The sequence below is a fragment of the Capra hircus genome, chromosome 5 (assembly GCF_001704415.2).
Source record: "Capra hircus breed San Clemente chromosome 5, ASM170441v1, whole genome shotgun sequence".
Classification (NCBI taxonomy): domain Eukaryota; kingdom Metazoa; phylum Chordata; class Mammalia; order Artiodactyla; family Bovidae; genus Capra; species Capra hircus.
In genome coordinates, this window is record NC_030812.1 from 74,498,897 (window position 1) to 74,525,676 (window position 26,780).

Genomic DNA, 26,780 nt, shown 5'->3' on the forward strand with positions numbered 1-26,780 from the left:
CTGGGCACCCACCCACAGGCACACCTGCCCTGGCATTCCTCCACCAGGCCACCCCAGTCGACCGTGCCCCCCAACCACACCCACCCCCACCCCTGCAGTGAGCACACAGCCACGCGTGCTCCCATCCAGCCCCGTGACCAACCCGGCAGTCCCTCCCCCTCCCCTGCTCTGCATCTGCTCAATTAGGGAAACTGGGGAGTGAAGAAAACAAAGACTTAATTTCTGAGCTAATCAGCCTGCCTCATACTAATTACCATCCTCCCGGGCATTAGGGCAGACTTCCCGGGGGAGGCAGAGGGGGAGTCTGGTCCCCAGGAATGACACCCCTTCCCCCAAAGCCTAGGACAGCTCAGTGTTGGGGTGCGGGGACCAGAAGACTTGGGCAGGTGGGCCTTCAAGGTGAGGCTGGAAGAAGGGGACACAGAGAATTCACTGGGTTCACAGCAGGGAATGTACCTTGGCGGGGGTGTGACTTGGACAGATCACACCCTCCCAGGGCCCCCTTCCAGGACCCCTGCCCCTTCCTGGGACAGCCTCAGGCTGTAGGGGAGGCCCCAGAGCAGGTGCCTCAGTAGGTGTCCAGCCCTCGGCCTTGGCAGAGAGATGGACAGATGGACACTTTAAAGCTAAAAAGCTAGAAAATTGAGCAATGATCAGCATGAAGCTTTTGAATCATGGCATAGAGTATGTGTGCATTTTGGAGTGTGTGTGTGTGTCTGTTGCATCTGTTTACGAATGCACAGAGGGCTCAGGATGGGAGCCAGGAGGCCTGGCTGCAGTTCCCAGCTTGGCCCTGGGCAACTCTCCGCCGCCCGCTGAAATTCAGACTCTCCCAGGAGACAGTGCTGGAGGGATCACTCCTAAGGTCGCTTATTCCTCAACCATTGCTTACTGAGCATCTACTGCGTATGCACCACTGTGCTAGGGATACAGGGCTCCCGCTGTGGTGGACGAGCCGGGGAGTCAGATGTAAGCAGAGCCACAGAGCGCAGGCTGGAGAAAAGTCCCCTGCAGGGCATAGACCCTACAGAATGTGAACCAGTGTGGCCGGGACAGGGCTACTGTAGGAAGGGTTGCTGCTGCATTCCTTAGAAAAGGCCCTGCTCAGCAATGACTTCAGATAATCTGAACTGTCTGTGGGTCCCAGTACAAATCCCTCCTCTGTTCTGGGCCTCAGTTTCCTATTTGCAACACAGAGGGAGCAGGACCAGAGGGTCTCCGGGGTTCACCCCAGCCCTCACAGGAGAGGACGCTCCATTGTTTCCCCACGGTGGGAGTGTCTGTGTGTCCCAGCCCCAGGTGGGCCGGCTGCACCAGGTGGGAGGTGTCCCCAGTGATGAGAGGGACTGGTGGCACATCCCCTCAGACCCATCCTCTCCTAATCACAGGCTCCCAAGGGCACACACTCCTCTCTCCTGGCACAGGGCACCCCTTAAGCTGCCTCCCTCTCACCCTGTCACGGGGCCATCACAGCTGCCACAACGTGCTGAGTACCCCCTACGCCGCATTGCACCAAATTCTCATAACAGCCCTGCCAAGAAGATCCTGTTACCCTGTTTTACATATGGGGCAACTGAGGCTCGGCTAGGGCAAGGGCCTTACTCAGTAAATGATACACTAGACACTCAAATCTGGCCTGATCCCAAGCTGCCACAACTACTGGGTGCCAAGACCAGCTTCCTGGACCACTGTCAATGCTCAGACCAGGGGACCAGGCTGGCCTGGGAGCCAGTTCAAGCACTGCCCTCTACAGACTACCGTGGGCACGCCACACAGCAAAGCAGCTGGGACAGCCCCGGAAGCCGGATGGCCCAGGCTCAACCCCAGTCGCACCACTGACTCCCTGTGTGACCATGGGCAGAATCCTTAACCTCTTGGGGCCTTGATTTCCCCATCTGTAAAATGGGGATAGTGGTATTTTGCTGGATTGTTGTGAGTTTTTGATTTTTATAAAGTTCTTCAAACAGCGTAAATGTTTGAAGTGTTCGTAAATGTTACATGCGTGTGTGTGTTCAGTCATGCAGTCCTGTCTGACTCTTTGCGGTCCCATGATCTGTAGCCCACCAGGCTCCTCTGTCCACGAGATTTCCCAGGCAAGAATCCCGGGGTGGGTTGCCATTTCCTCCTGCAGGGGATTTTCCCAACCCAGGGATCTTCTGTCTCCTGCATAAGAACCTGCAAACGAGTTCTTTACAACTAGCGCTACCTGGGAAGCTCCAAATGTTATATCGATGTTGTTAAATAAAAGGAATAAATGACTCGCTTTGATTCCATGGGCAGCCTGAGAATTGGGTCCCACTGAGGGTTGGGGTAGAGACGACACTCAAACCCTGGGCCCAGCTCTCTCCTGACAGCACTGAGGTGTCTCCAGCTCAGCCAAGAGAACAAAGAAGTTCTGGGACTGACCAGACTCAGGTCCCTGGGGGTGAGAGTGCAGCCTGGGGGTCAAGCCTCTAGACCCTGTACCCACCTCCTGAATCTCCTCCTTCTGGGGACTGGGACTCACCCACCTGCCCCTCCCCCAGCTCCAGAAGGCTTCAGGCACTCTTGTGGCCACTCAGGGGACCTGGGCAGCCAGGTCATAAAGCAGCTTCCCTTGGTCCTGGGACCCAGCAGGTAGGGATGGCAAGGGGTGACTTGGCCCCCAGCACTGCTACAGCCATCTTGATCCGGGCATCCTGCTCTGGGGACAGCCGGGGACCTCCTGGCTTGGGATCCCCACACCCCGCTGCTCTCCAGGCTCTAGTGGGCCCTGCGGGAAGGAAACCCATTCAGAATGGGGGTCCTGCCTAAAACCCTCAGCCCACAGTGGAGCACAGCTGGCCACACTCAGCCCTGGCAGCAAACCCCCACAAACGAGGGCACAGGGAAGTCGGCTGTCACAGGGCAGCCGGCTGGGTGAGGGAGGTGAGGATGTGAAGTCATGCACTATTACTGAAAGTGGAAAAACTGTAATTGACCCAGTCACCCATAACATGGACAGCCGGGTGAGGGGACCCCAGGCCAAGGTGGATTGGGATGGGTCCCGCTGTGCCCGAGGGGCGATGCCTGGAGCGCGCAGTCACAGCCTCCTGAGTAGAGATGGCAAGTCGAACTGCATGGGCAAAAGGCTGGTGTTCAAGTATCTGTAGTACCAGGAAACATGGGCAAGGCCCCCAGTGATGCAGGGGCAGCAGCTGTCCCAGAGCATGTGTCAGGCCCCTAGTTAGAAAGAGGGTGCACACACTCACATGCCCTTTTACACGCACACACTCCAACACACTGCAAACACATGAAACCGCTCCGGGTATGTGTGCTCACACCCACGCACACCCGGCTCTAGTTCATCCATCTCCCTCAGGTGGCTGAGGGAAGGATACGAAGGCTGCCCCAAACAGACAGGGAAGGTCAGGCTGCTGGGGGTTGGTGCAGGCCAGAGGGTGGGCAGATACTGACAGAGGAGACAGAGGCCGAGCTAAGAAAGCTCAGCCCAGGCCCTGGGTGACCCTGTTCCACCTGCAGCCATTTCAGCCTGGCCCAGAGGTGCCGTGGAAAATGAAAGTGCCCAAGCTAGAAGTTGCCAGACCATGTTCTACCTTCAAGCCCGGCCACTCAGGGCAGGGTGACCCTGGGCCAGTACCTCTGTGGTCGTCAGCCTGCCCGTGGGTGCAGGTATTCGTGCAGATCCTCTAGCGGGAAACCTCCAGAGTTGTAGGGTCCTGATTTCCCATCAAATCCCACCTCCCCACTGTCCCCAGGGCCCTCAGCATCTGCAGCTGCCTTGGAGACCCAGATGGTCTCCAAGGACAGCTCTCACCTCAAGCTCTCTCCCGAGTCCAGGACAGAATTTCTGGGTCAGATGCCATCTCAACCAAGATGGGAGTTCCATCTCCAAAGCTCCTCGCCTGCCAACAACCTCAGCACCAAATCAGTAAGCAGAAGAAGAGGAGGAGGATGGGAGGCAGTAGGTATCAACAGCATCAGCACAGGACTGGATGGGCGCTGCCTTTTAATCCTCACAAAAGCCTTTGATCCCATTTTACAGATGGAGACACTAAGGTTCAGAAAATGATCTGCCCAGAGCCAGGCAGCCAGCAAGCGGATGAATGAGCTGGGATGGAACCCATGCTGCCTACTCCAAAACTCATTATCTCTTTCCACAGCATCTTGCTCGGCAGGCACTGGGGAGAGTGGGAGGAGCTACAGTGGCAGACACCCCCACATTTCCTGCCCTGGCATCCCAGGCTTTGGGATTCCACAAGCCACCGCCTGTCCTCAACAGCCTGAAAGGTTGTGGCTGGAACAGCCATGAAGCCCTTGCCTGCCTGCTGCCAGGAAACCCAAGAAGCAGAGTTAGCATTTATTGAGTACTCACTGTATGCCAGGCACAGGGCTAAGCACTTTATAGCATCAGCCTTATGAGGTGGTTACTATATGTATTTCCATTCTATAGGTGAGAATACTGAGGCACTTATGGGTAGAATCGGGGGAAGACCTAAAACCTGAACCCACATGCTCAACCTCTGTGTCACCCCCTTTTACAGCCCCAGGAGTTTCTCTGTTCTGATCTGCTGTCCCTAAGCCAGAACCCCAGAGTGTCTGGCAAATGCAAGAAAGGCCTTGCTCCCCCAGGCTCTGCTGAGCTGCAGAGCCCCTGAGCCACCAAGGCCTGGGGTACCTGCTCTGTTCTGCCAACCCTTTTCTGTGGTCTGTCTCCTGCTAGGATGCTCAGGGTCCTCAGCTGGCCCCAACTCTACCCTCGAGGTCCAGAAACAGTGAAGGAGCAGGCAGAGTCACACAGCAAGTCAGAGGCAGGAAGGAGCCCTATCTCCACCTAAGAGCTCAGCCTAGACTCTGCCCTCCCTCTTATGCCTGTAAAGTTCGAAGCCGGGTTAGCGGAGCTGTGACCACGGGTGGAGGCAGAGGGTAGGGGAATGGGCTTTTGGCAGCTTCTGGAACTCTTCACTCAACTCCCAACAGCCCTGTGGGCCTATTCTGTGCTCCTCCCTCCAGCCCCATTTCATTCCATCCCCTCCAGGAGCCCGGCAGTGTCCCCATTTCACAGACAAGCAAACTGAGACTCAGGCACACATGACCACTCAGAATCAGGACCTAACTCACCAGGCCTTGCTTCCAACCGCAAAACAGGCCCTCTTGTAGGCCCTGCCTTGAATCCAACCCCTTCTCAGTCCTCAGGGACCACCTCTTCCAGGAAGTCTTCCCAGAATTGAGGGAAACTCCACTCAGTTGGACCATCCTCTCTACCTGCACTCAGAAAGCAGATGGTTCCAGAAACACCCACAGTGCTTCCACCCTCAGACTGGGGCTGTGTCCCCCTCAGACAAGGATCCTGGTGGCTTGGCCTCTCCCCACCTCCCCTAAGACCTGAGGCTCCCAGAGGACAGGGCCACCACACTCTCCTTCCTTCAGACCAGGAGTCATGAGAGCGGGACTCCCACCCCCTCCTCCTGCACCTCCATCCACAGAGCCCCTGGCCCAAGGCTCTGCCCCAAGCCTCAGACCACGCCCACGCCCCCTCCTCTCACTCCCTCCTGGCACCCGTTCAGGCCTGGCCCGTACCAGGCAGGCTACCCCCTCCCCTTTCTTGTCCATGAATCCCACCTCTGTTGGGTACCACAGACCCCCCTTTCTCCTCCCCAAACAAATGGGGTCTTGAGTGAGACACTGGGATAACCACACACAAGGCTAGATCTATTCTCGGGCGAGTGAGGCTGCCAGCACTCGGTGGTGGGGGAGTTGGGTTGGTGGGAGCAGTCTGCCCATTCACAACCCCTTGAGGTGCAGCCTCTGGAATCAGGGCCACACTAAGCCCCCATCCTGGAGGGCTGGCACCAACAGCCCTCCCCAGGGAACCCCAGAGCAGACCCACCCCAGACACTTTCATCACCCTCTCCCCTCCTCCGACACAGAGGAGACAGAAGCCTCCAAGCCTAGGTTCAAATCCCTGCTCTTGCCCTGTGGAAGACTTCCCCAAGCCTGAGTCTGGGCATTTGGAAAATGGGTATAACAAACCTGCTCTGCCTGGGTTGCTGCGACTGCGAAAGGGGACACATACAGGAATGGCCCTGGTGCATAGTAGGTGCTCAATTAAAACCTTCTCTCTCCTCTCTGATCTTCTCTCTCTTTTTCTAAGGGCAGTAGGGGTGGAGTGCGACTAGAAAGACCAGGCTGCTAGGCCAGAAAATGGCCTGTCCCAAGCACAGAAAAAGCCCCCTGTTCGGAACTCAAAACCTCAAGCCCCTCAGGGCTGGCAGTGGGGCCTCTGGGGACTGGGGTGATTCAGCAGATGCTGTTTTCCCACCCTGGGGAGGGGACTGTGGAGGCAAGTCTGCAAACCAAAGTTCAAAGCCCACTGCCTCCCAGAAGCCAGCTGAGATCAGCCAAGATAGTATCCCCATTTTATGGACAAGTAAACTGAGACACAAAGTGATTAATTTGCCTAAGGCCACACAGCTAGTGGGCAGCTGAACTGATCTCTTTTGACGATTCTGGCTGCTACCAAAATCTTTTCCTTCCGGCAGGAGCCTTCCCTACTTAAAGGTCTTTCTGTGATTCTGCTTCTGTGTTCGGAGTAAAGTCTAAACTCTATACCCTAAAAAATGCAAAGCTCCCCACAGCAAGCAGGTGTGGTATAGCAGGAAAAGGACTTGACCCGGAATCAGCCCAATCTGGGGTCAAGTGCCAGGTCTGCCACCTACTTCCCGCTGTGTGTCCATGGGCAACTACCAACCTTCCCTAGAGCCACTTTCCTCATGTGTAAAATGGGGATGATGAGATGACCCTCCAGGGTAGCTGGCAGGTTACCCATCCATGCTGTCACCATGTATTTATTGAACATCTACTATGTGCCAGGCTCCATTCAAGGCCCTAAGGACAGAGCAGGGAACAAGACAGAAAAAGCTCCTACCCTCATGGAGCTGATACTCTATGACAGTAGGAGGGTAGATAATAAGTGCTCAGTAGCTCAGTCACATCAGACTCTGCGACCCTTTGGACTGTAGCCTACCAGGCTCCTCTATCCATGGGATTTTTCAAGCAAGAATACTGGAGTGGGTTGCCATGCCTTCCTTCAGGCGGTCTTCCAGACCCAGCGATTGAACTCACATCTCCTGTGTCTCCTGCACTGCAGGAGGATTCTTTACTGCTGAGCCACTGGAGAAGCCCCAAGGATAATAAACAAGCAAATAAACAAAATAGCATAGGCTGCATTAGGGGTTACAAGGAAACAGAGAGAAAAAACCAGAACAATGAACCGGGGGTAGGGGGTGGGGGGAGCTCCCTGAAGAGTTGACAATGAGCCAGAACAGGAGACGGCCATACCACAAGCCTGAGGAGCAGCAATGGGCACAGAAGGAACAGTCACTCCTGTAGAAGGAACAGCAAGTGCAAAGGCTGGGGAATTCAATGAGACCTGGAGCATGTGGGAAAATGCCTGGCACATAGCAGAAAATCGGTAGAGAGCAGATGTCAGTATTACTGCTATGAACCCTTTAAGCTTCTTGAACCTTGCTTTCTTTCTGCTTCTGGAAAATGAGATGCCGTGAGGATTCAAGGGACTCCTAGATCTCTTCCACGTATCTGAACTCATTTAACAGAACCCTTGTTCCATTATTATTCCTCCCATTTGCAGGTGGGGAAACTGAGGCTCCCGAGATCCCGCAGCCCATAAAGGGCAACATTAGGACATGGACCTGGGTCTTGTAATCCTCAGCTCTTGCCCCTGCCAATCTTCTGTGGTTCCACTGCACTTAGAGCACTTGGTTCCTCCTCCACCCCATCCGAAGACAGCTCTGGCTGTCACAAAGTCTCCTGTGACTAACAGAGGTCTGTACCTGGTTGGGCCCACTTCTGTCATTTGGGGCCACCCAGGACCAATCCCTCCCCTCTTACCCAACTCAGCCTGAAAGGTGAAGAAGGCTGACAGGTTCTAGAAAGAGCAGCTGCCACTCCAGGAAACACCTCCCTGTATGTTTTAACATCATTCCCCTGCCTCACATCGTCAAGGTGATCTAACGATTCTCACTATGCCCATTACACAGATGAAGAAACTGAGGTCCAGAAAGGCAGAGAAAAGTTGCCAGGCCCACCCACCTAGACAGTGGCAGAGGCAGGATCTGAACTCAGATCTCTGTCACTGGAGAGACATCCTGCTAGTCACTTCCCAGACCCCTCAGATGTCCCTCTTTGTATATCTTTTTCAGTCCCTTGCCTGGCTTGTCCTCTGGTGGTGCCAAGAAGGTTAACAGGACAGCTTTCCCCCGATACTTCCAGGGTACCACTAGCCAGGGGTGGCTGAGCTGGCTCAGAACCCCGGGCCCTGGGGAGGAAGCCAAGGGGCTGCGGTACCCCGGCACAGCTAGGGGTACAAGGCCCACATGACTAAAGTGCACGTCCAGGCCCCTGGAGTGAGCAGGCAGGGAGTACCTGACGGGGAGCACCAGACAGGGAGTCAGCCTGGAGCACCGGACAGGGAGTCAGCCTCCATCCTGACTTGACAACCAGGCCCCGCCTCCTGCTTCCTTGATGTCAGGTCAGCACCTCCGCTGCTCAAGGAGCACAGACAAGGACAAAATGAGGCAGATCTCTGGTGAGAAGTCACCCTGTCCACCCCAGGCAAGTAAGAAAACCATTTAAAAGTCATTCTTTAAAGGAATTATGATAATGGTGGTAGCTACTACTTTCTGAGAGTCTACTGCATGCCAGGAACCAGGGCATCCCAGAAGTTATCTCAAGTGACAGCAACCCTGAGAGGCAAATGCATCATCTCCATCTTACAGAAGGGGAAACTGAGGCACAGACTCAAACAGCTGTAAGCCACAGAGTCAGGGTTTAAACTCTGTGCTCTTTCGTGTTGCCTCTTAGTGACATTTAAATGGAATGCGTGCTTCTGGAGAATATCTGGAGACTGAGGGAAGAGAGACAACTCTGAATGAGGTAGGAAGTCTCTGGAGGAAGGAGTTAGGCCTGAAAAATTGGACCTTTGGGGAGGCAGGCACCCAGGATCAAACCCCAGTTCCAAGGCATCTGTGCTGTGTGACCTTGGGCGAGTCTCTTCCCCTCTCTGATACCTCAAAGGCAAGCATCAGTGCTGGGCTTCCTAGAGCTCAGCAAACACGAAGGATAGGGACAAAGTCATCTGGGGACAAGCAGGGAGGACGTGTCCAGATGAGGGATGAGTGAGGCCCTGAGGAGGGAGAGGGCTCAAGGAGCAGAGGCAGAAGCACTGGGCCACGAGGTGGGCAGGAGGCCTGGCAAGAGGAGGCCATGGGAGAAGGGAGGCCAGGGGTGCAGCAGGGGCCGCAGTCTGGTCTGGACAGGACAGGACGGGCAATGGGAGCGGGGAGCACAGCTCAGACCCACCCAGGGTGCCTCACTCCCGCCCCCAAAAACCCTCCTTCAGCCTGTGCCAGCAACACCAAGACCAGAGCAGCAGCCCCTCCCGCATCGTCCCCTCCTCTGGCCCTCCATGGAGCACCCACCACCCCACTCCCTCCCTGCACAAGCCCCCTCCAGAGCACCCAACACCAGTCCTCCCCTGGGGAACCCCAACTCCTTGCCCAGCCACAGCCCCTCCACATGGGGACCACCGCATCTTAGAGACAACATCTTCCTCTCCTTAGCAACCACCAACACCAAGCCCAGACAGCCAGTCTCCTCCCTCTGTCTCCTCCTCTCTCCATGGAGACCACAATGCCACAGAGGCAGCTCCCTTGCCACGGCAACCACCATCACTCAGCACCCTGCCTGGACAACAACTCCGTCCACGTGGCCACCACCAGCACAGCCACGGTGACAGTGACAGGCTTGGCCTCTCCTCTCCAGGGCCGCCACCAGCCCCAGCTGGAACAGCTCCTGCCGGCTCCCCTGCCTGTGGCCTCCTAGTGTCAGACTGCTCCCCTGCCTCCTTCCAAGTTCAGTGACACTGGATCTGGCCTTGTTCTGGTGCTGCCGGCACTTCTCTGCTCCCAGCTCACTCCCAGCCCCTCAGTTTGCCCTTCTCTACATGGAAAGGCCTCCACCCGAGGCAGAAGGGGCCATGATCTTCCAGGCCATCTCCTGGAAGCCAGTCCTTTCACCCTCAGCTGGGGTACAGATGCCCCCGGCCCTGCTGGGGCTCAGGCAGGCCCAGCTCAGGCTCTCAGCTGGGCTACAGGGCAGGAGTGGGATCTCTGAGCCAGCAGGGGCTTCCTCCCCACCCTCCCCAGCGGACTGGCCCAGTCCCTCAAAGACCCACCGTTCTGCCAGCTGCCTCACAGGCCCTGTGGAAGGGAAGCTGGGGAGGAGCAGAGTGGGGGTGCCTGCAGCTGGGGGCAGGGGCGAGGGAACAGGAGGCAGAGGCCGGGCCACATCACGGGTTTTGAAGGCCAGGTCATGTGAGCCGTGATCACACACAGCCACACACTCACACACCGTGAGAAGGACCCTGTTCTTACCAGATCTCTGCAGGTGGAAGGAGCCCCTCTGACCAGTGAAGCTCTGTCCCTGGCCTGGTCTCAGGCAGGTCCCCACGGTAACAGCAGCGGCGGTGGCAGCAGTGGGGTCTCAGGTGCGGTGGCAGCTCTTCACCCAAGTCCTCTCCTTCTGTGAGGAGGAGGAGGAGGAGGCAAGGGGAGAAAGGGGAGGGAGGGAGAGGAGGGAGGGGGGGACAGCAGGAGGGAGGGAGGAGGGAAAAATGCTGAAGTCTTGAAGGGTACACTCACTTCTTTCTTAGGTTTCCCATGGCAACCGAATATACCACAAATGAATATCAGTGTGAGAAGAGGGAGGGAAGGAGTGGAAGGAGATGGAGGCAGAGATGGAGAGAGATGGAGGCAGAGAGATGGGGCGATGAGAGCAGAGAGATGGAGACAGAAAGATGACGGGGCAAGAGACAGGGAGGGGAAGGGGCTCGAGACTCAGACAGAGGAAGGGGACTCCCCACCCTACCCCACAAGGTGCAGTGGTGAGAAGAGCGGAGGGGCGGGGGCCACAAGGCTTCTTCCAATCTCTCCATGGCCCCTGGGCAGGAGGTGCAAACAACAGATGGAGAGATTTTCTGGGAGCTGAAGGGCCCCCATTCCCACCCACCTCATCCCTTCCCATGTCCTTCACTCCTAGCTGGGCCCACAGCCTGGAGGGTCCTCCCAAGTCATAGTCCCAGCCCCACACCTCACTCCCCATCACAGACACACACCCAAGTGGGGATGGCCACACGCACCCCACACTGACCTAATGCCCAGTACCCACGCACACCTCTCCAACCACACCACCCTCTTCTTAGTCACCCCAACACCAACTGGGCCCGCCCCCTTCTACAGCTGGGCCTCTTCCTCTCTGCTGCAGGGAACAAGCACCCCTCCCCTACCCCAGCACATCTCTTGTTCAGAACTTTGAGAGGACCAGTACCCGCCCCTGTGGCCCCCCACTTGTGCTCTGCCAGGTGTAGTGTCTCTGCCCCACTGCTCACACACCCTTAGAGCAACGTACCTGCCTGACCTCCACCTGCAGAGACTCACCAACCCCGGACAGACATGCCGAATCTGCCCTCCATCTGTGCGCACACGTGCACATGCACACCCTCATCCCGTCCCGCGGAGGCCCCTCTCTGCCTGGCCCCACACCTCATCAGCCCAGATGGTACTCCTGGCCCTCCCCCGCAGGCAGGGGCTCACACCTCGGCCCCCTCGACACGGCCATTCACAAACATATTGTAGACCCACCGCGTGCTGACAGCCAGTGGCAGCAATGAAACAGAAACACACACTCGGCCAACCCCCCTCCCATCCGCCCTCCCCGCGATGCCTCAAATCCACCACCCCCAGCCCAGGCGGATAAGGAAGCAGCCAGCTAGCTCCAGCTCCAGGTCCGGAGGGACACTCTTTTCTCAGCTACCAGGCTCACACGACCCTGCACCCAGTGGCCAGCAGGGATGGGACGCATCCTGCAAGGATGGGCTACACACTATAACCTCACACACACACCGGCACCCACGGGGCACACCCAGACAGCAACTAATCCCCCAGAATTTCACTCTCCCTCAGACACACGTGTACACACAGACCCTGAGGTACTGGACCCAGCTGCCCACAGAACCAGACACTGGGGCGTCTGCCCTAAGTTGGCGGCTGGCACATGTTTCAACACACCTGAGACCCTGCACAGACACAGGTCAACACACTCACAGAAACACACCGGCCCCTGCTCACTGCGGACTATAGCCCATACACACCCAAACAAGCCCACAGGGGCCCCTGTAGGCACACACAGGCCAACACATACGTGCAACCCCAAGCTGGCTCACACTGGGGGGCCACTCTGCACACACATAGCCACACCTGCATCCCCGCCCATCTCTCCCAGGGCAGTTCAGAGGCGCACCCCATCCGGCCCACACCCACCTGACCCACACACCCCATCGAAAACACGAGGCCTCGGCGGGTCCTCGTTTCGGCCGCCCCCCTCGGCCCGGTTTCCGTGGGCGCGGGCCGGTTTACGATCGCGCGCGCTGCGCGGAGCCCAGAGGCCGTGAAATTGGCTTGGAGCGCCGGGAGATGCGGCTGCAAATTCTAAGCACAGGGAAGTAAGGTGGAAACCCGCCCAACGCGGCCGGGCCGGCGGCGCGGGGCTGGGGCTGGGCTGAGCGGCGGGCGGCCGGGATGGGACCCCGCGGCGGCGGGGCGGCGGAGGCCGTGTGGGCTCTCCTGTCCTTCCGTCCTCCTCCCCCGCCCCTCCGGCTTTGGCTCCGGCCCCGCCGCCGCGCACGTGCCCAGTAGGGGGCTCGGGTACACCGCATGGGCCAGCCTGGGACTCGTCCCCTGGGCGGAGACACCCCGCCGCCCGCCAGGCCCCGGACCTGCCTCGGCCAGAGTGCGCACCGGATGAACAGCCTCGGGCCGCCGCTACGCGACTCTGCGTCGCCGCCTCCTCCTGGACGCCTTCCGGGCTCTCCACCCTCCTCCTCCCGGCTGCTCCGCTCCGCACTCCACCCCCGCCTCTGGCCTCTGCTCACAGGCACAGCCGCAGGCTCAGCTCCACCCGCGTCCTCGCACCGAAGGCAGGAGACGGGAGGGCATCGCTCCTTCCAATATGCTGGGGCAGGCCCTCTCCAGCCTCACTTCCTCCCCTCCCCACCCCACCGCACTTCAGTTCTTTACCAGCAGTGAGGCCTTGAACCGTGACCCACACTCTGCCTCCAGCTCTCCTCTGTGCAAAAGCGAGGATGCGGAGGGTCGTTCTGAGGGTTTGACGAAGGACTCCTTGAGCAGGCTTAGAACAGCAGTCAGTGAACACGAAGGTTATTAGAACAGCAGTCAGTGCCCACGAAGGTTATTAGTCAGTGTTAGTCAGTATCGGCCTGGGTCTTAATGTTGTGTCACCCAAGGGAGGGCGCCTAGCTTCTCTGTGTTCAGGCCCCCTTTGGAAATAGGATATGGCTTTGATGCCTACCAGGTTGTGGGAGGAGTCCGGAAGATCCCCTGGAATAGGCAGCAGCCCCCTCAGCTGCCATCCACCCCACAAACAGGGTGAATTCATCTTCTGGAAATGCACTAAAAAATTCAGGTTCCTGGGCTCCCCATCAACCCTACTGAATCCAAATCTCTGCCAGCAGGGCCTGAGGATCTGCATCTAAATAAGTACCCACAGACTCTGATACTCTCTGACAGAAAGGATAATGCTGGATTTCTTAGCTCTGATTTTAGGGTTATTTAGTTTGTTGTGTGGTTGATCACCAAACTTCATGTCCAGACTCATTGTCCCAAATTCCACTCCGGGCTTTCCTACCTCCAGACCTCAGCTCACATGGTCTCCACCTGGCATGCCCCCACCCCAGAGGCCAGCTGGACCTCTTCCACAATCCTCCAGCCAAAATTAAACAAGATAATAGACAGTGTTTTGCCCTGAGCCTGGCTCGTAGTGGGCGTGCAATCCTGGGGACTCTGCAGTGCCCAAAGCGGAAGCCATCACCACCTCTCCAGCTCTGCTTCCAAGGCCGGCTCAGCACCAGTCCCTGGTCTGCCGGGTCACAGACTAACAGGGACAGCCCGTCAAGCAAGCCCTACTGTGTGCAGGCCTCATGCCAGGCGCCTGGCAGACAAACTGGGTGTCTTGTGTCTCCTCAGGACAGGAACTCATCTCTGGGAGTTCCTGTCTGAGTCCCAGGCACAGCAGTTATACCTGGTGAGACATCCTTGTAATAGTGTGTATGTGTGTGTGTGTGAACTGAATACAAAATATATCAGCCCATTCTCAGTAGTTGGTAGATGAAAGAAAGTTGTTCAACAAGCACCTCTTGAGGGCTTGCTAGTCTCTGCCTGTTTGGAGCTGACACATTGTGGGAACAGGAGACCTCGCCCCGCACCTGCTCCAGGTAATGACAAGGGCAGGGAAGGGAGGGTGGCAGGCAGGCTGACCCCACAGCCTGTGTCTCCCCCCAGACCCAAGGAGAACTGTAGGGGAAGAGAGGCGATAGAGACAGGCCAAGGAGGGAAACTAAGTCAGCCTTGAGGCTGGGCCCTTGGGAATGGCTCCCTGCTTGCCCAAGAGAGGTGCTGACCAGGATGCACACACACACACACACACACACACAAACATGCCCTGCTCCCCTCCCAGCCCCTCTATACACTCCACTGGGAAGTACGCTGCTCCCAGGTTCTTCTCATGCTTCCCGGGCTATCCCAGCCTGGCTCTAGAAAACAATTTCTATGCATCTCAGGGAACGAAACTACAGGCTGAAAGAGAGAAGGATGGACACACACACACACACACACAGCCCAAGCCCCATTCCAGGGAACCAGGAATGAATAAAGGAGACAGATGGGAAGGGGGAGGGAAATCATCTAATTGACACCTACTATGTGCCAGACACAATGCTACATGCTTGTCATTCCCTTATGTAACCAACCCGAGTTAGGAATTCAGTACCACTACCCCCACTTTACATTGAGAGACAGAACCTTCTGGAAGTGAACTCTCTTTCCTGGGACATACATCAAGGAGACAAAGAGGCAGAATGGGGACCCTGAGTTCCTGCTCTCCCACAAGTCAGATAGGGAGAGGGAGGAGGAGTGGTCCAGGAGGCCCCAGCTGAGGCTTCGACAGCCTCAGGCCTGCGGAAGATGATAATCCTAGAGCAGCATCCCCTCCACTACCCAGGGGAGCCCCTAAGGAGCACCCACTGTGCAGCCAGCACTGTGCTAGGCACTGTGGGAGAATCTGGGAGCAAGGACCTACCTTCCAGAATGTCACAGAGGGAGGGGGAGCAGGGGCTGAGACCTAGGAGCCTTATTGCGCCTCTGTCCCTGCAGCCACACCCACTGCTTCCCTACAGAAGGGTCACTGCCCCTATTTCCAGACAAGCAAAGTGAGGCCCTGAGAGGTGTCTCAGAGAGAGGGGAACCCCGAGATGCCCCGGGTCCTCCAGCAAAAGGCTTCATCAGTTAATGGTTAACAATGCAAAGAGTACACCCATGGATCTTCCAGTCCTGGTTCTGCTGCTGTGTGGCCCAGAGCTGGTCAGTAACCTCTCTGTTTCTTGCCCGGGAAATGAGGAATAATAACAATTGTAGTGTAGAAGGCTTAGTGGGATTAAACGAGTATGCCTATAAAGAGCTTCCCACCAGGGCTGGCTCTCAGTACAGGCTCGATGAATATCAGCTAATATCATTATTATTATCACTATAATTATTGCTGTCAGCAGCACCGTGCAGCCAGCGCCCTTCCCCTGGCACCCTGGGTGTAAACTTTGCCAGGTTTCTCCCCAGTCCTCAGGGGCTCTCTAGGGCCTCCCTGGGGGCTGTCTGCAGAACTGGGGGTGGTGGGGAGGCGGAGATTCTATTATTCCATCCCTCCCAGACACCATCCCCAGTACTAGTGATAGCGCCTCTGCCCCAGGTGCTCATTGAGCCAGAAGAAGGCAAATTTAATAGGGGATTGGGCTGAGACAGCAGGAGGCAGAGGATTGAGTTAACCTGGACTATTAAAGCTTTCCCCAAAGAGGCCTGACTTGTTAAGGAGACTTGGGGTTCAAGGCAATCTGCTTCCTGGCTGTCGGGTCTGCACAGCGTGCTGTCACAGCAGTTTTGGAGCGGGGGACATGGCAGGGGGTGGCAGGATGGAGGACCCGGCTTGGGGGCACTGGAGCTGAAGTGGTGAGAGTAGCTATGATGGGTACTATCCCGACTGCCCAGGGAGGTGCCACTCTCTCCCGCTCAGCAGTAAGCCTGGGAGGCAAGCAGCCACCACCTCGGAGACAGACGGGGAGGCTGATCCCTGCGTCACACACGGCCAGGACACAGCAGAGGTGTCACTGGAATGAGGACTGCGTCCACAGCAGGCACCCTGCCAGACCTCAGGGGGTAGGGAACCAGCCTGGGGAGCAGGCTCAGAGCCCTCGATGAGCACCCCAGGCCGACCCTACTACAAGAGGCTTGGCGCTGGATGCAGCCGTTCCTATCGGTCGGGCCACCTCGGAATCTCCTGGGGCTCCAGAACAAGCGGGTGCTGGACTGGAGTCAGGAGGCCTCCACTTCCTCCACCGAGCTCCCGGCCTTGGGCTCCCCACCCTGACACTTCCCACTCCTCGCCCCACTGCAGAGAGCTCTGTCCCTCTGTTAAATGCAGGTGCCCTGCCCATCCAATGGGGGTCTCCCCACACCTACCAGCAGGGGAGTTCTTACTAAGGATTGAAACAACAATAGCTTACTCTACCCTCTGGACCTCAGTTTGCTCATCTGGCAAATGGCCACATAATAGCCAGCCTGCCAGCCTCACAGGACTGCCATAGGATCCAAGGAGAGAAAACAAAGCTCTTGACAAAGTTCGACTTAAAGCAAAACAGGGGAACAGTTGCTCTAGGTGGGGCGGGGGGAGGGGGGGGGACAGAAGGCCAAGGGATGGGGCTCACTTCTACCATGCGCTGGACACCTGGCCCCTCAGAAGCCCACTGCCTCCTGTAATTCCTCCCTCAAGTCCCTAACCACCTCCCAGGTGACAGATGAGAACTGAAGGCCCAGAGAGAGGACAGGAATGTCTATATCACAAAACACAGAGCGGCAACATGGAGTGAAAGCCAAAGGCCTCTGGTTCCCTCACTATGGCTGTTTTCTGGTGTCTTGTCATCTGCACTCACACACACACACACACACACACACATGTTCACCCACCAGAACACACTCACCTGAGGGTCTGTGCGGCCTGACTAGGATGGAGTGGAGAAAAGGGATTGGTGGGGTCCCAGGCAGAGGGGAGAGAGGGGACATGGGTAGGGGGAGGTAGCAGGGATGTGCCACTGGTGGGGGCAGGCCTTATGGAAATGGGTCCCACATCCACTCAGGAAATGGGGCTTCTTGGGAAGGACTGCTCACTCCAAAGCTCCACCCCTCTCCCCTTCTCATCTCTCAAAACACAGGGACGTGACCCCGATGAATCACACACCCTCACAGTGACACCTCCCTCACCTGCCCATTGATATCATCCCGGTCCTTGGGGGTGACCTCTCACACCGCTGTCCCAGTGACGTCACTGGCAACCTGGAGCTGACGTCACACCCAGAGATCCTCACTGACGTCACACAAACACACTTCTCCCTGAGACCCCCTTCAGTTACTCTGCTTCCTTCTTGCCCCAGGTTTGATGGCCCAGAGTTCCCGCTGGTGCACACAGCTCTCTCAGGACAGGCATTTACAGACAGCACCTGTGTGTGTGCATGTGTGCAGGCACAGAGTTTACTCTCCCCGGACACGTTTACACGTATATGTGGACCCACATGCCCTGCTGATGGCCTAGACATGACACGTCCCACAGGTGCCCACAGGCTCTGAGAACAGATGTGTGAGCCAGGCACACACACATAGGCACATGCAAATACTCTCCCGCCAGGCCGCTCCCCAGATGAAAATGTCCCTCCTCCGTAACTAAATCTGGTAGCCTGGGGCCTGCAGCTTCCACCACATCCCTCCAGGTGCTGCCAGCACCCCCTCCTCCCCCCTTCTCTCCTCCGACAGCCTGGCCTGCTGACAGCAACAGCCGCAGCCCAGACACACACACACACACACACACACACACACACACACACACTCTCCAGTCCAACACCTGTGTCTCGGCAAGGGGATCCAAGCGCCCTCCAAAGGCAGGCACTTGGGTGGGAGGGGTCCAGGTGGAAGGGACACAGCAGGGAGCCCAGAGCTGCAGAAAGTGCCTTCAAGTACCACGTACCACGTTCCTCCACGTTCCTCAGGAGCTGAACCCAGGGAGGGTCAGCACCACCATCCCAGTCATCTCCCTTCTTGGGCACACCTGACACACCACAATCTGGCCATCTCTGTCCTGGACACAAGCTCCCCCAGTGCACACATAGAAAAACACACAGCCTTCTCCCCTCCAAATATTCTGCTAGACCACAGACAGAGAGAAAGAGAGAGAGTGTGTGTGTGTGTGTGTGCGTGTGCGCGCAGGCGCCTGTGTGTGTGTGTGTGTGTGTGCAGACAGAGCGGAGTCCATCCCTGCACACAGCCTTGTGTGCGCACACAGAACACACATCCTTCCCCACGTGCACACATCATCTTACCAACCAACACACCCACCCCTTGCCCCCCTCTTCTGCCAGTTGTTGGAAGACACACACACACACACACACACACACCAGCATTGGCCCTGGCCCTGCCAGAGCTGCAGTCTGCCGATTTCTGCTGCCTCCCTGCTTGCCCCACACCAGCGCCATCAGAGGAAGGGGTAAAGCCTTCGCAAAGGTCCCCACCTCCTGGAAGCCCCCACTCCCCAATTTTGGTCCTCTTACCAAACCGTTGTCCTCCTTCGGGGAAGGGGAGTAAAGCCCCACCCTAGCTCCCACCCCCCCACCTCAGCTGTCATCCCGCACCAATCAACTCCCCCTTACCAGCTAGAAGATGAATTCCTTGACCCCCGCACCACTCCCTGAAAGAGGGGTGTGAGGGCCCCCGAATCGCAAAGATGGGGGCAGAGAGGCGCGCTGTTGTACTGGTTGGCACGACCGTCCACCATCAAACCTCTGCACCACCCCCCGAAACTGCTCACCTCACCGACCGTCCTCCTTGTCCTCCCACCCCGCCTCCGTCCACCACCCCCAGGCCTGCACAGGGTGGTCCTCCCGGAGGAGGGGTGGGGGGCCGTCTCACGGGGATCCCCCGACCCAGGAGGCGCCGGGGGTGGCTTTCCCCGTCTCAACCTCCCCCGGCTGAGTTCTCCTCCAAGCCCCACCCCCATGGCGGAGCGGGTGTCCTCCGGTCCCAGCGCCCACTCCCACCGTCTGGGCCGGCCGCGGGCTCTCAGATCCGAAGGAATTCACTCACCTCCGGCCCCTGCCGGGCTCCAGGCCGAGCACCGCCTCCGATCGCGGCGGCTGCGGGGCCTGCGCACGAGTGTGAGTGTGAGTGCGAGTGCGGGCGCGGGGCGATGCGCTCGGCGCCCGGCGGGCTCGGTGCGTGGCGTGTGTCTGTGGCGCGGCCGGTGTGTCTGCGAGCCGCCGCCGGGTGCGCGCAGACCCCGCCGCCCGCCTCGCGCCTCTGCCCCGCCGGGGCCCGCGCCCGGGAGGGGGCTGGAGCGCAGCGTGCGTCAGGGGCCGCGGCCGCAGGCTGTCCGCCGCCCTCGCCACCCGCGCCCGCGCCCGCGCCCTCCGCAGGCCTCGCCGCAGCGAGACCCCTCCCGCCCCCTCTCCAGGCTCGATGCCGCCGCGGACACACGCACGCTCACAGACACACGCCCGCCGGGCCGGGGCCGCGCCGGGCTCCGCCGCTGCCAGCCGAGGCCCCGCAGACGACTAAGTCCCGAGCACGCCCTGGCCCCCGGCCCCCTGACCCTGCGGGAACCCGGTCCCACCGCCGCCCCGGGCGCATTCAACAGCTGGAGGCAAACTTACGGAGGGGCGAGCCGCCCTAGGTGCGCGGCGCCCCCCAGCGCCCGCCCGAAGACGCCTGCAGCCCCTGGACTTCCCGTCCCCAGCAGTGGAACCCCCCCTCCCCCGCTCCCCACACCCCATCCCCAGCAGCCCGCTCCCCGATCGCCAGTCCTGTGTTCAACCCCTGGCAACTGGAGGAGTGTGGCTGGTGCGTTCCCATTTTACAGGCAAGACAACTGAGGCTTGCGGAGCGCAGGGAATCCCCCAAGGTCAGAAGCCAGCTTGGTAGCAGAGACAGTACTACTAGATTCCAGGTCTCTCTGTCCTTGGACCAGGACTCTAGGCAGTGCTCACTACCTTTCCCCAGCCCTCGCGAAGTATGGCCAGGGGCGCACTGGGCTCTGCTGCAGCCCAGAGATGCTTCCTAAGGCCTTGGAGCCCTAGCCTCTCCCTAGCCACTGTCCCCCACATAAACACAGAGGGAGGAGATGCAGGAAGAAGCTCTGGCATGCGGGCCCTATAACCCCCCACCCTACACACACACACACACACACTTGGTACACAAGCATCCAGTGAGAAGATTTGGCTTATGTCCTTCCCGTGCAGAAAGAAACAGGCCCCTCCTTGGCCCCTGGGCCGGCACACCTACTGGCTGAAGCTCTGCTCGGGACAGGCCTTAGGCGTCTCAATCACTTTTATGGGGCCGCTTGAGCCAGTGCCAGTCCTCAAGTCGTGCACAGCAAAATGGGCTGCAGGAACTCCCAGAAGAAGCATCTCATCTGGGCCAGGAATGGAAGAGACTCTCTGGAAAAAGCCATTGCCTGAGCTAAATCAACGGATGAGTAGGAGCTGGTCAACTGAAGAAGGTGGAGGAGGGTGTCTCAGACTGTGGGAACATCATGTGCAAGGGCACAGAGGCGTGAGACCACCTGGTGTGTGCGAGGAACTCCTCGGAGTTTAGGTGTTACTAGCGCATAAAGAATCTGTTCAGAAATCCCTCTATTCTGTCAACTGAAAACCGAAAAGCAGGTCCAGGATGAGGCAAGGAGGGCAGACAAGCTCTGAAAATTAGGCCACCGAGGTCACGGTTTCTCTGAGTAGGAGCAAAACTGTTGAGTGTCCCACTTCTGCCCTCGGCAACTGCACTCCAAGCTGGCTGGCACACTCCTATCCACCCTTCAAGGCCCCTTGCTGCAGACCCAAACAAGCCATTATGTTGTCTCTGCCCTCTAAACTGAGCTCTCCTAGAGGTCAGGGACCATATGGACCATATGGCCCTGCACAGGGCCGGGCGAGAAGCAGGGTCCCAGCCCAGAGTCCTTGCTAGAAGGAAGGACTCGCGCACCGCACCGCCCACCTCAGGCGGACGCACAACAGCCTCTGCGCCCTCTGGTGGATCTAGGGAGCAACAGCAGAAAGCTCCCCAATCTACCCTTATGGCTGAGGCTCTGCGGGTGCAGAGGCCTGCCAGAGGCGGGCACTGGAGGAGGTCCACCAATTCTGCTCCGGCCCAAAAACCTCAGCAATGATTCCAAGGAATACAAGACAGCAAAACAGTCTGTTCTGGTTCAGTTTGCGTGACTTTCCTATTCCTCTGCCAAAGAACAAGTCACACCTGTCTCTCAGCCTCGTGCCCCCATGTGTGCTAAGTGGCTTTGGTCGTTGTCTGACTGTGAGAGCCTATGAGCTGTAGCCCACCAGGCCCCTCTGTCCATGGGGTTCTCCAGGCAAGAATACTGAAACGGGTTGCCCTGTCTCCCTCCAGATGATCTTCCCCACCGAGGGATCGAATCTGCATCTCTTAGGTCTCCTGGCAGGCAGGTTCTTCACCACTAGCGCCACCTGGGAAGCCCCTCTGAGCCTCAGTTTCCTCCTCTGTGATATGAGAACAACAGAAGCAGCCCTGTCTCCAGCACAGTGCTGGGAGTCACCACGAGGGCACTCCCTTCCCCTTGGAACCTCCAAGTCTGGTGGATTAGCTCTGAGATTACTTTAAGCTCTGAATCCATTCTAAGAGTCTCCCTTCAGAGGCTTTGTCCTTAGCAGGCAGACATAAATTGGCAAGACTTTCAGACTCTTAACTTAGTCACTGCCACCAGGTAGAAGATGGAATTGACCTAGGCTAACTAGGGTCATGGTGGTTCACATGATCTGGACACCCAACTAAGCTTTCTCTAGATGAGCGCCATCCAATAGAACTTTCTGTGGCGGTGGAAAGATTATATATCTGCATCATCCAATACAGTAACCACTAACCACATGTGGCCACTGAGTGCTTGAAATTGTGGCTAGTGGGACTCAGGGACTGCATTTTTAATTTTTATTTTATTAATTTAGATTTAAATGGCCATATGTGGCTAGTGGCAACCCTGCAGATTAGCGCAGGTCCAGAAGTACAGCACCTTTCTCCCTACAATGGAGCCCAGACAGAGCTAATACACACACACACACACACACACACACACACACACACACACACACACACACAGAGGACCCTGAGCTCCCTGACCGGGCCTGAGGGTGGAGATGAATCCATTGCTTGCAATCTCTAGCTGGACAGGTAAGGTTGAAACAAACGCAGGCAGCAACAAATCCATACCCATGGTTCTTGTCCTAGGTTAGGACTTACCATCTCTCACCTGAACACCTGCAACAACCTCCCTCATCACCCACCTATTTCAACCCTCCAGTAGCCCATGCAGAGATGAAGTGTGTTCCTTTTTTCATGATGAGGCCGAGTGATTGACAGCAGCTACCTGGGTGCTTCCTTTGCAGTGTCACGATCGATTGGTGATGTCTGCCTTGGGTGCAGACACAGAGGTGAATGGTACACCCTCCCTGCTAAGGAACAAAACCCAAACTTCCTGCCTTGCCCAAATAAGACCCTCAGCAGTCAAGCCCTTACTTACCTTTCCAGCGTCATCTCGTATCATCCTATACATGCTCTGGATCCCAGATACCAGTGCCTGCCCTTTCCAGAACATACCATGAATCTCTCACCTCTCCTCACTTTTGTGCTTTTGAGCATGCTGTTCCCTCAACTTGGAAGATTTCCCCCCTTTCCTATTCCTTCCCCACCAGTCTACTTCTAGTCTGTCACCAGGGACTGCTCAAAGTCTGCCTCTTCAGTGAAGCCTTCCCTGACCACCCCTGAGCTGAGATGACCAAGGTACTCCTTCCTCCACTGGCTCCCAGAACAGTCTGTACAGGCCTTAATGACAGCACACATCACATCCTATTATTATTCATTCTCGCGTGTATCCTCCCCCAAATTATTTCTCACGCCGACACCTCTCTCATAGTAGCTAGCTTGTATGGGGCTCACTCAGAGCCAGGCACTGTGCAAGGCCCGTAACATAAATGATTCTCATTAAAAAGTCACAAAGTTTAAAAAAAAAAAGTCATAAAATGAACATTAGGGATTTTTCATTCTGGGAACCCAGCACCTCTCCCCCTTCCCACGAGACTCCCAAGTTCCTCTCTCCCCACTGCCATGTACAGTCTTGGTGGAATTTGGGTCAAGGTGCCTCCCCCAGCCCGAGGCTGGGCTAACTGAGTTGTGACTAGAGAGATGTATGGACAGGAAAAGCAGCCACAGCAGAACCATCCCAGAAGCCTCAGTGCCAGATGAGGTGCAGGCATTTCCAGCTGCCTAGCCCCAGACCCTGGGATCTTCCATACTGCCTGGGAGTTGCCCCTCTCAGCCCACCTGCAAGAGCCCTAAATTGACCAGATGTGGTCAATGACCACACTGCCCTGGCCATATCACCACAAGAACCTGTTTCTGGAAGATCTTACTTTCTGCAGGCTTAGAGAAAAGAGGAGTGAGAGTGTGAAGAACCCATAAATTGCTAAAAAAGCTTCATGGGCTGTTTAAGGTGAATAACAAGATCTACCCTTTATACTTAGGTGAATTTTTTTTTCATTCAGTCTACATGGCATTTCGAGTTGATGCTAAGAAAATTAGGTTAAGTGATTGTTTTAGAGAAACACACACACTGACTGTGTATGGGGTGTCATATTCCTATTTTGGATCCAGAACAAAAATCAGATTTTCTGCTGTGCTTCCAATGCTAGAACCAAAGGCTATGATCACTCAGAACAGGAACCAGGGATGAGACTCAGAATCCAGAGGACAAACAATGAAAATTCCCCTACTAAAACCCCCGCCTCTTGTCCACCATGGAACCGTCCCAGACTGAATATAAAGAGATAGATGTGGGCTGTCTTCTTGGGAAAGTGGGGCCACTTAGCTGAGGGCATTTTGTTTTGCTGGGCACTGTGACAGGTAAGGGTGTGCCAGGTTAAAGGTAGAGGTTAGGGAGCAAATATTGCTGGGCATAAAAAGGATGAGAGGATTTGGAGCTGGGAATTGAGGGAAGGTTGGCAATATAAGGACTTCTCGGTGGGGTTCAGTGGTTAAGAATCCACCTGCCAATACAGGAGACATGGGTTCAATCCCTGGGTCAGGAAGATCCCCTGGAGGAGTCAACCCATCCCAGTATTCTTGCCTGGGAAAACCCATGGACAGAGGAGCCTGGCAGGCTAGAGTCCATAGGGTTGCAAAGAGTCAGCCATGACTAAGGGACTGAGCGCACAAACTTCAGCAATGTAAGCCCCTCCCCCAACCTCAGTCTCCCTCACCACCTCTCCCCACCACTTCCTCAGGAATGTCTACATGCTCATCATCTAAGTCATCTATTGCTGTGGGACAGATTACCTCGAAGCTCAGTGGCTTCAGCTAGCAAAAGAATAGTTATTATTTCACAATTTCTCTGGTCAGGAATTTGGGAGCGAATGATTTCAGCTTCAGCTTCCTGGTGGCTCGGTGGTAAAGAACCCGCCTGCAATGCAGGAGCCCCAGGAGGCTCGAGTTCGATCCCTGGCCTGGGAAGATCCCCTGCAGGAGGGCATGGCAACCCACTGCAGTATTCTTGCCTAGAGAATCCCATGGACAGAGGAGCCTGGTGGTCTACAGCCCATACGGTCGCAAAGAGTTGGACACGACTGAAGCAACTTAGCATGCATGTATGATTCTGGCCTGAGATCTCTCATGAGATTGCAGTCAAGGTGCCTGGCAGGGGCTGCGCTCATCCGAAGACTGCCCTGGAGGGCCTGTTTCCCAGATGGTTCATTCATTTGACTGGAAAGTTTGTGCCAACTGTTGGCCAGAGGCCTCAGTTCCTAGTCACATGGCCGTCTCAATAGGATGCTCGAGTGTCCTCACAGCATGGCAGCTGCTTCCCGCAGAGTGAGAACAGGGAGGAAGCCGTCATTCTCACATGACCTATCCCCAGAAGGTACACACTGTCATTTAGGCCATTTCCTATTGGGTACACAGGTCTGCCCTGTTCACTGTGGGAGGGGACGACCCAGGTGTGAATTTTAGGAGGAAGGTAGCATCAGGAGCCATCTTGGCAGGCCAGTGGGCTTGAGGTAGATCAGTTGTATTTAGGAAAATTGAGGAGGTTCCATGCTCTGCATTCAGACTAGCAAGAGTGAAAACAGAACTGGGGGTGTGGATAAAGGAGCTGGAGAATCTAATTTAATAAGATTAGGTCTGGGTCTATCATCCTCCAAGAATCAAGGGCAACTCAAGGTCAATAGGGCTTGAAGAATGTACATAAAATTCCTGATGAAACCAGGCAAGAATGAAGCGTGGCTTGGTGTGTGGCCCCCAGGAGAGGGTGTCTGTGAGGGCCAGAGGCTAAGACCGGACCCTGGGAGATATTTTGAAATGTCCAGGTGGAGACCTTTTGATCCAGAAATCCAGTTATGGGAGGGGCCCCAGGGAACCTCATTAAGGCTGCTGATAGCATGCATGGCTTGGAGCTGGGGGGTGAGGTTGGCCAGCCTGCCTCCCTGCCAGTCTTGGTAGAGCAGGCCTGGAGCACACCCTGGGGCAGGGAAGGAATGTGAGAGCCCCTGTTTAGACACCAGATGCCTCCACCAGAATGTGAACAACTCCCAGACCCCGCAATATCTGACCTGTTCTGTGCCCTGGATGCCCAGGCCCTTGCAAGATACAACATGTGCTGGGGAGGGTCCTTATAAGTGGCCCCATCCACTGGTGAAGGGTCAGACTCAGAAGACTGCTCCAACACAGGCATAGGCCACAGGCACTGCAGCCCTGTGACAGACCACCTCCTCCAGTCTTCTGAGCCAGAGGTCTCCTCTGAGACTTACCAGGGAGAGCTGGAGAGGGTGGTGGGAATGCTTGGGGCTCTGTATAACTTTCTGCTGTCTGCTGCCCACCAGCCAAAGGCCTCTGAGCCCTGCACCATGGGGGTGTCTGCCATCTGGGGCTAAGCATCCTTATGTTGGTCTTCCCTGGTGGCTCAGAGGTTAAAGCGTCTGCCTGGAATGCTGGAGACCTGGGTTCGATCCCTGGGTCGAGAAGATCCCTTGGAGAAGGAAATGGCAACCCACTCCAGTACTCTTGCCTTGCATGGAGGGAGGAACCTGGTGGGCTACAGTCCATGGGGTCGCAAAGAGTCGGACATGACTGAGCAACTTCACTCACTCATCCTTATGTGCGGACTTCCCGGGTGGCTCAGTGGTAAAGAATCACCTGCAATGCAGGAACCACAGGAGATACAGGTTCAATCCCTGTGTTAGAAAGATTCCCCTGGAGGTGGACATAGCAGCGCACTCCAATATTCTTGCCTGGAGAATCCCAAAGACAGAGGAGCCTGGCAGGCTACAGTCCACAGGGTCACAAAGAGTCAGACATGACTGAAACACTTAGCACACATGTATCCTTATGGGGGGCGGGGTGCAGGCATGAATCTCAGCTGGCTCAGCGGCCACGAGGTCAGCCAGGCAGCTGCATTATTAAACCATCTATCTGGCTCTGCCCAGAGGGATGCTGGGGGTTGGGGTCAAACTGGCTTCTACTGCCTGGGTCCAGAACTGGGGCAGCTGGAGGGCT

The 26,780-nt window shown here is 56.6% G+C and overlaps 1 protein-coding gene across 2 annotated transcripts in view; it reads right to left on the reverse strand.

Moving 5' to 3' along the window:
• Positions 1-19,466, reverse strand: part of ELFN2 (extracellular leucine rich repeat and fibronectin type III domain containing 2) — a 51,804-nt gene extending 32,338 nt beyond the window's left edge. For both annotated transcript variants that reach the window (XM_018048309.1, XM_018048308.1), the window contains exons 1-2: positions 19,305-19,466; positions 10,434-10,581 (exon numbers count right to left, since the gene is read on the reverse strand). The gene's annotated coding sequence lies outside the window, so the exon portion shown is untranslated. The remainder of the gene's footprint in view (positions 1-10,433; positions 10,582-19,304) is intronic.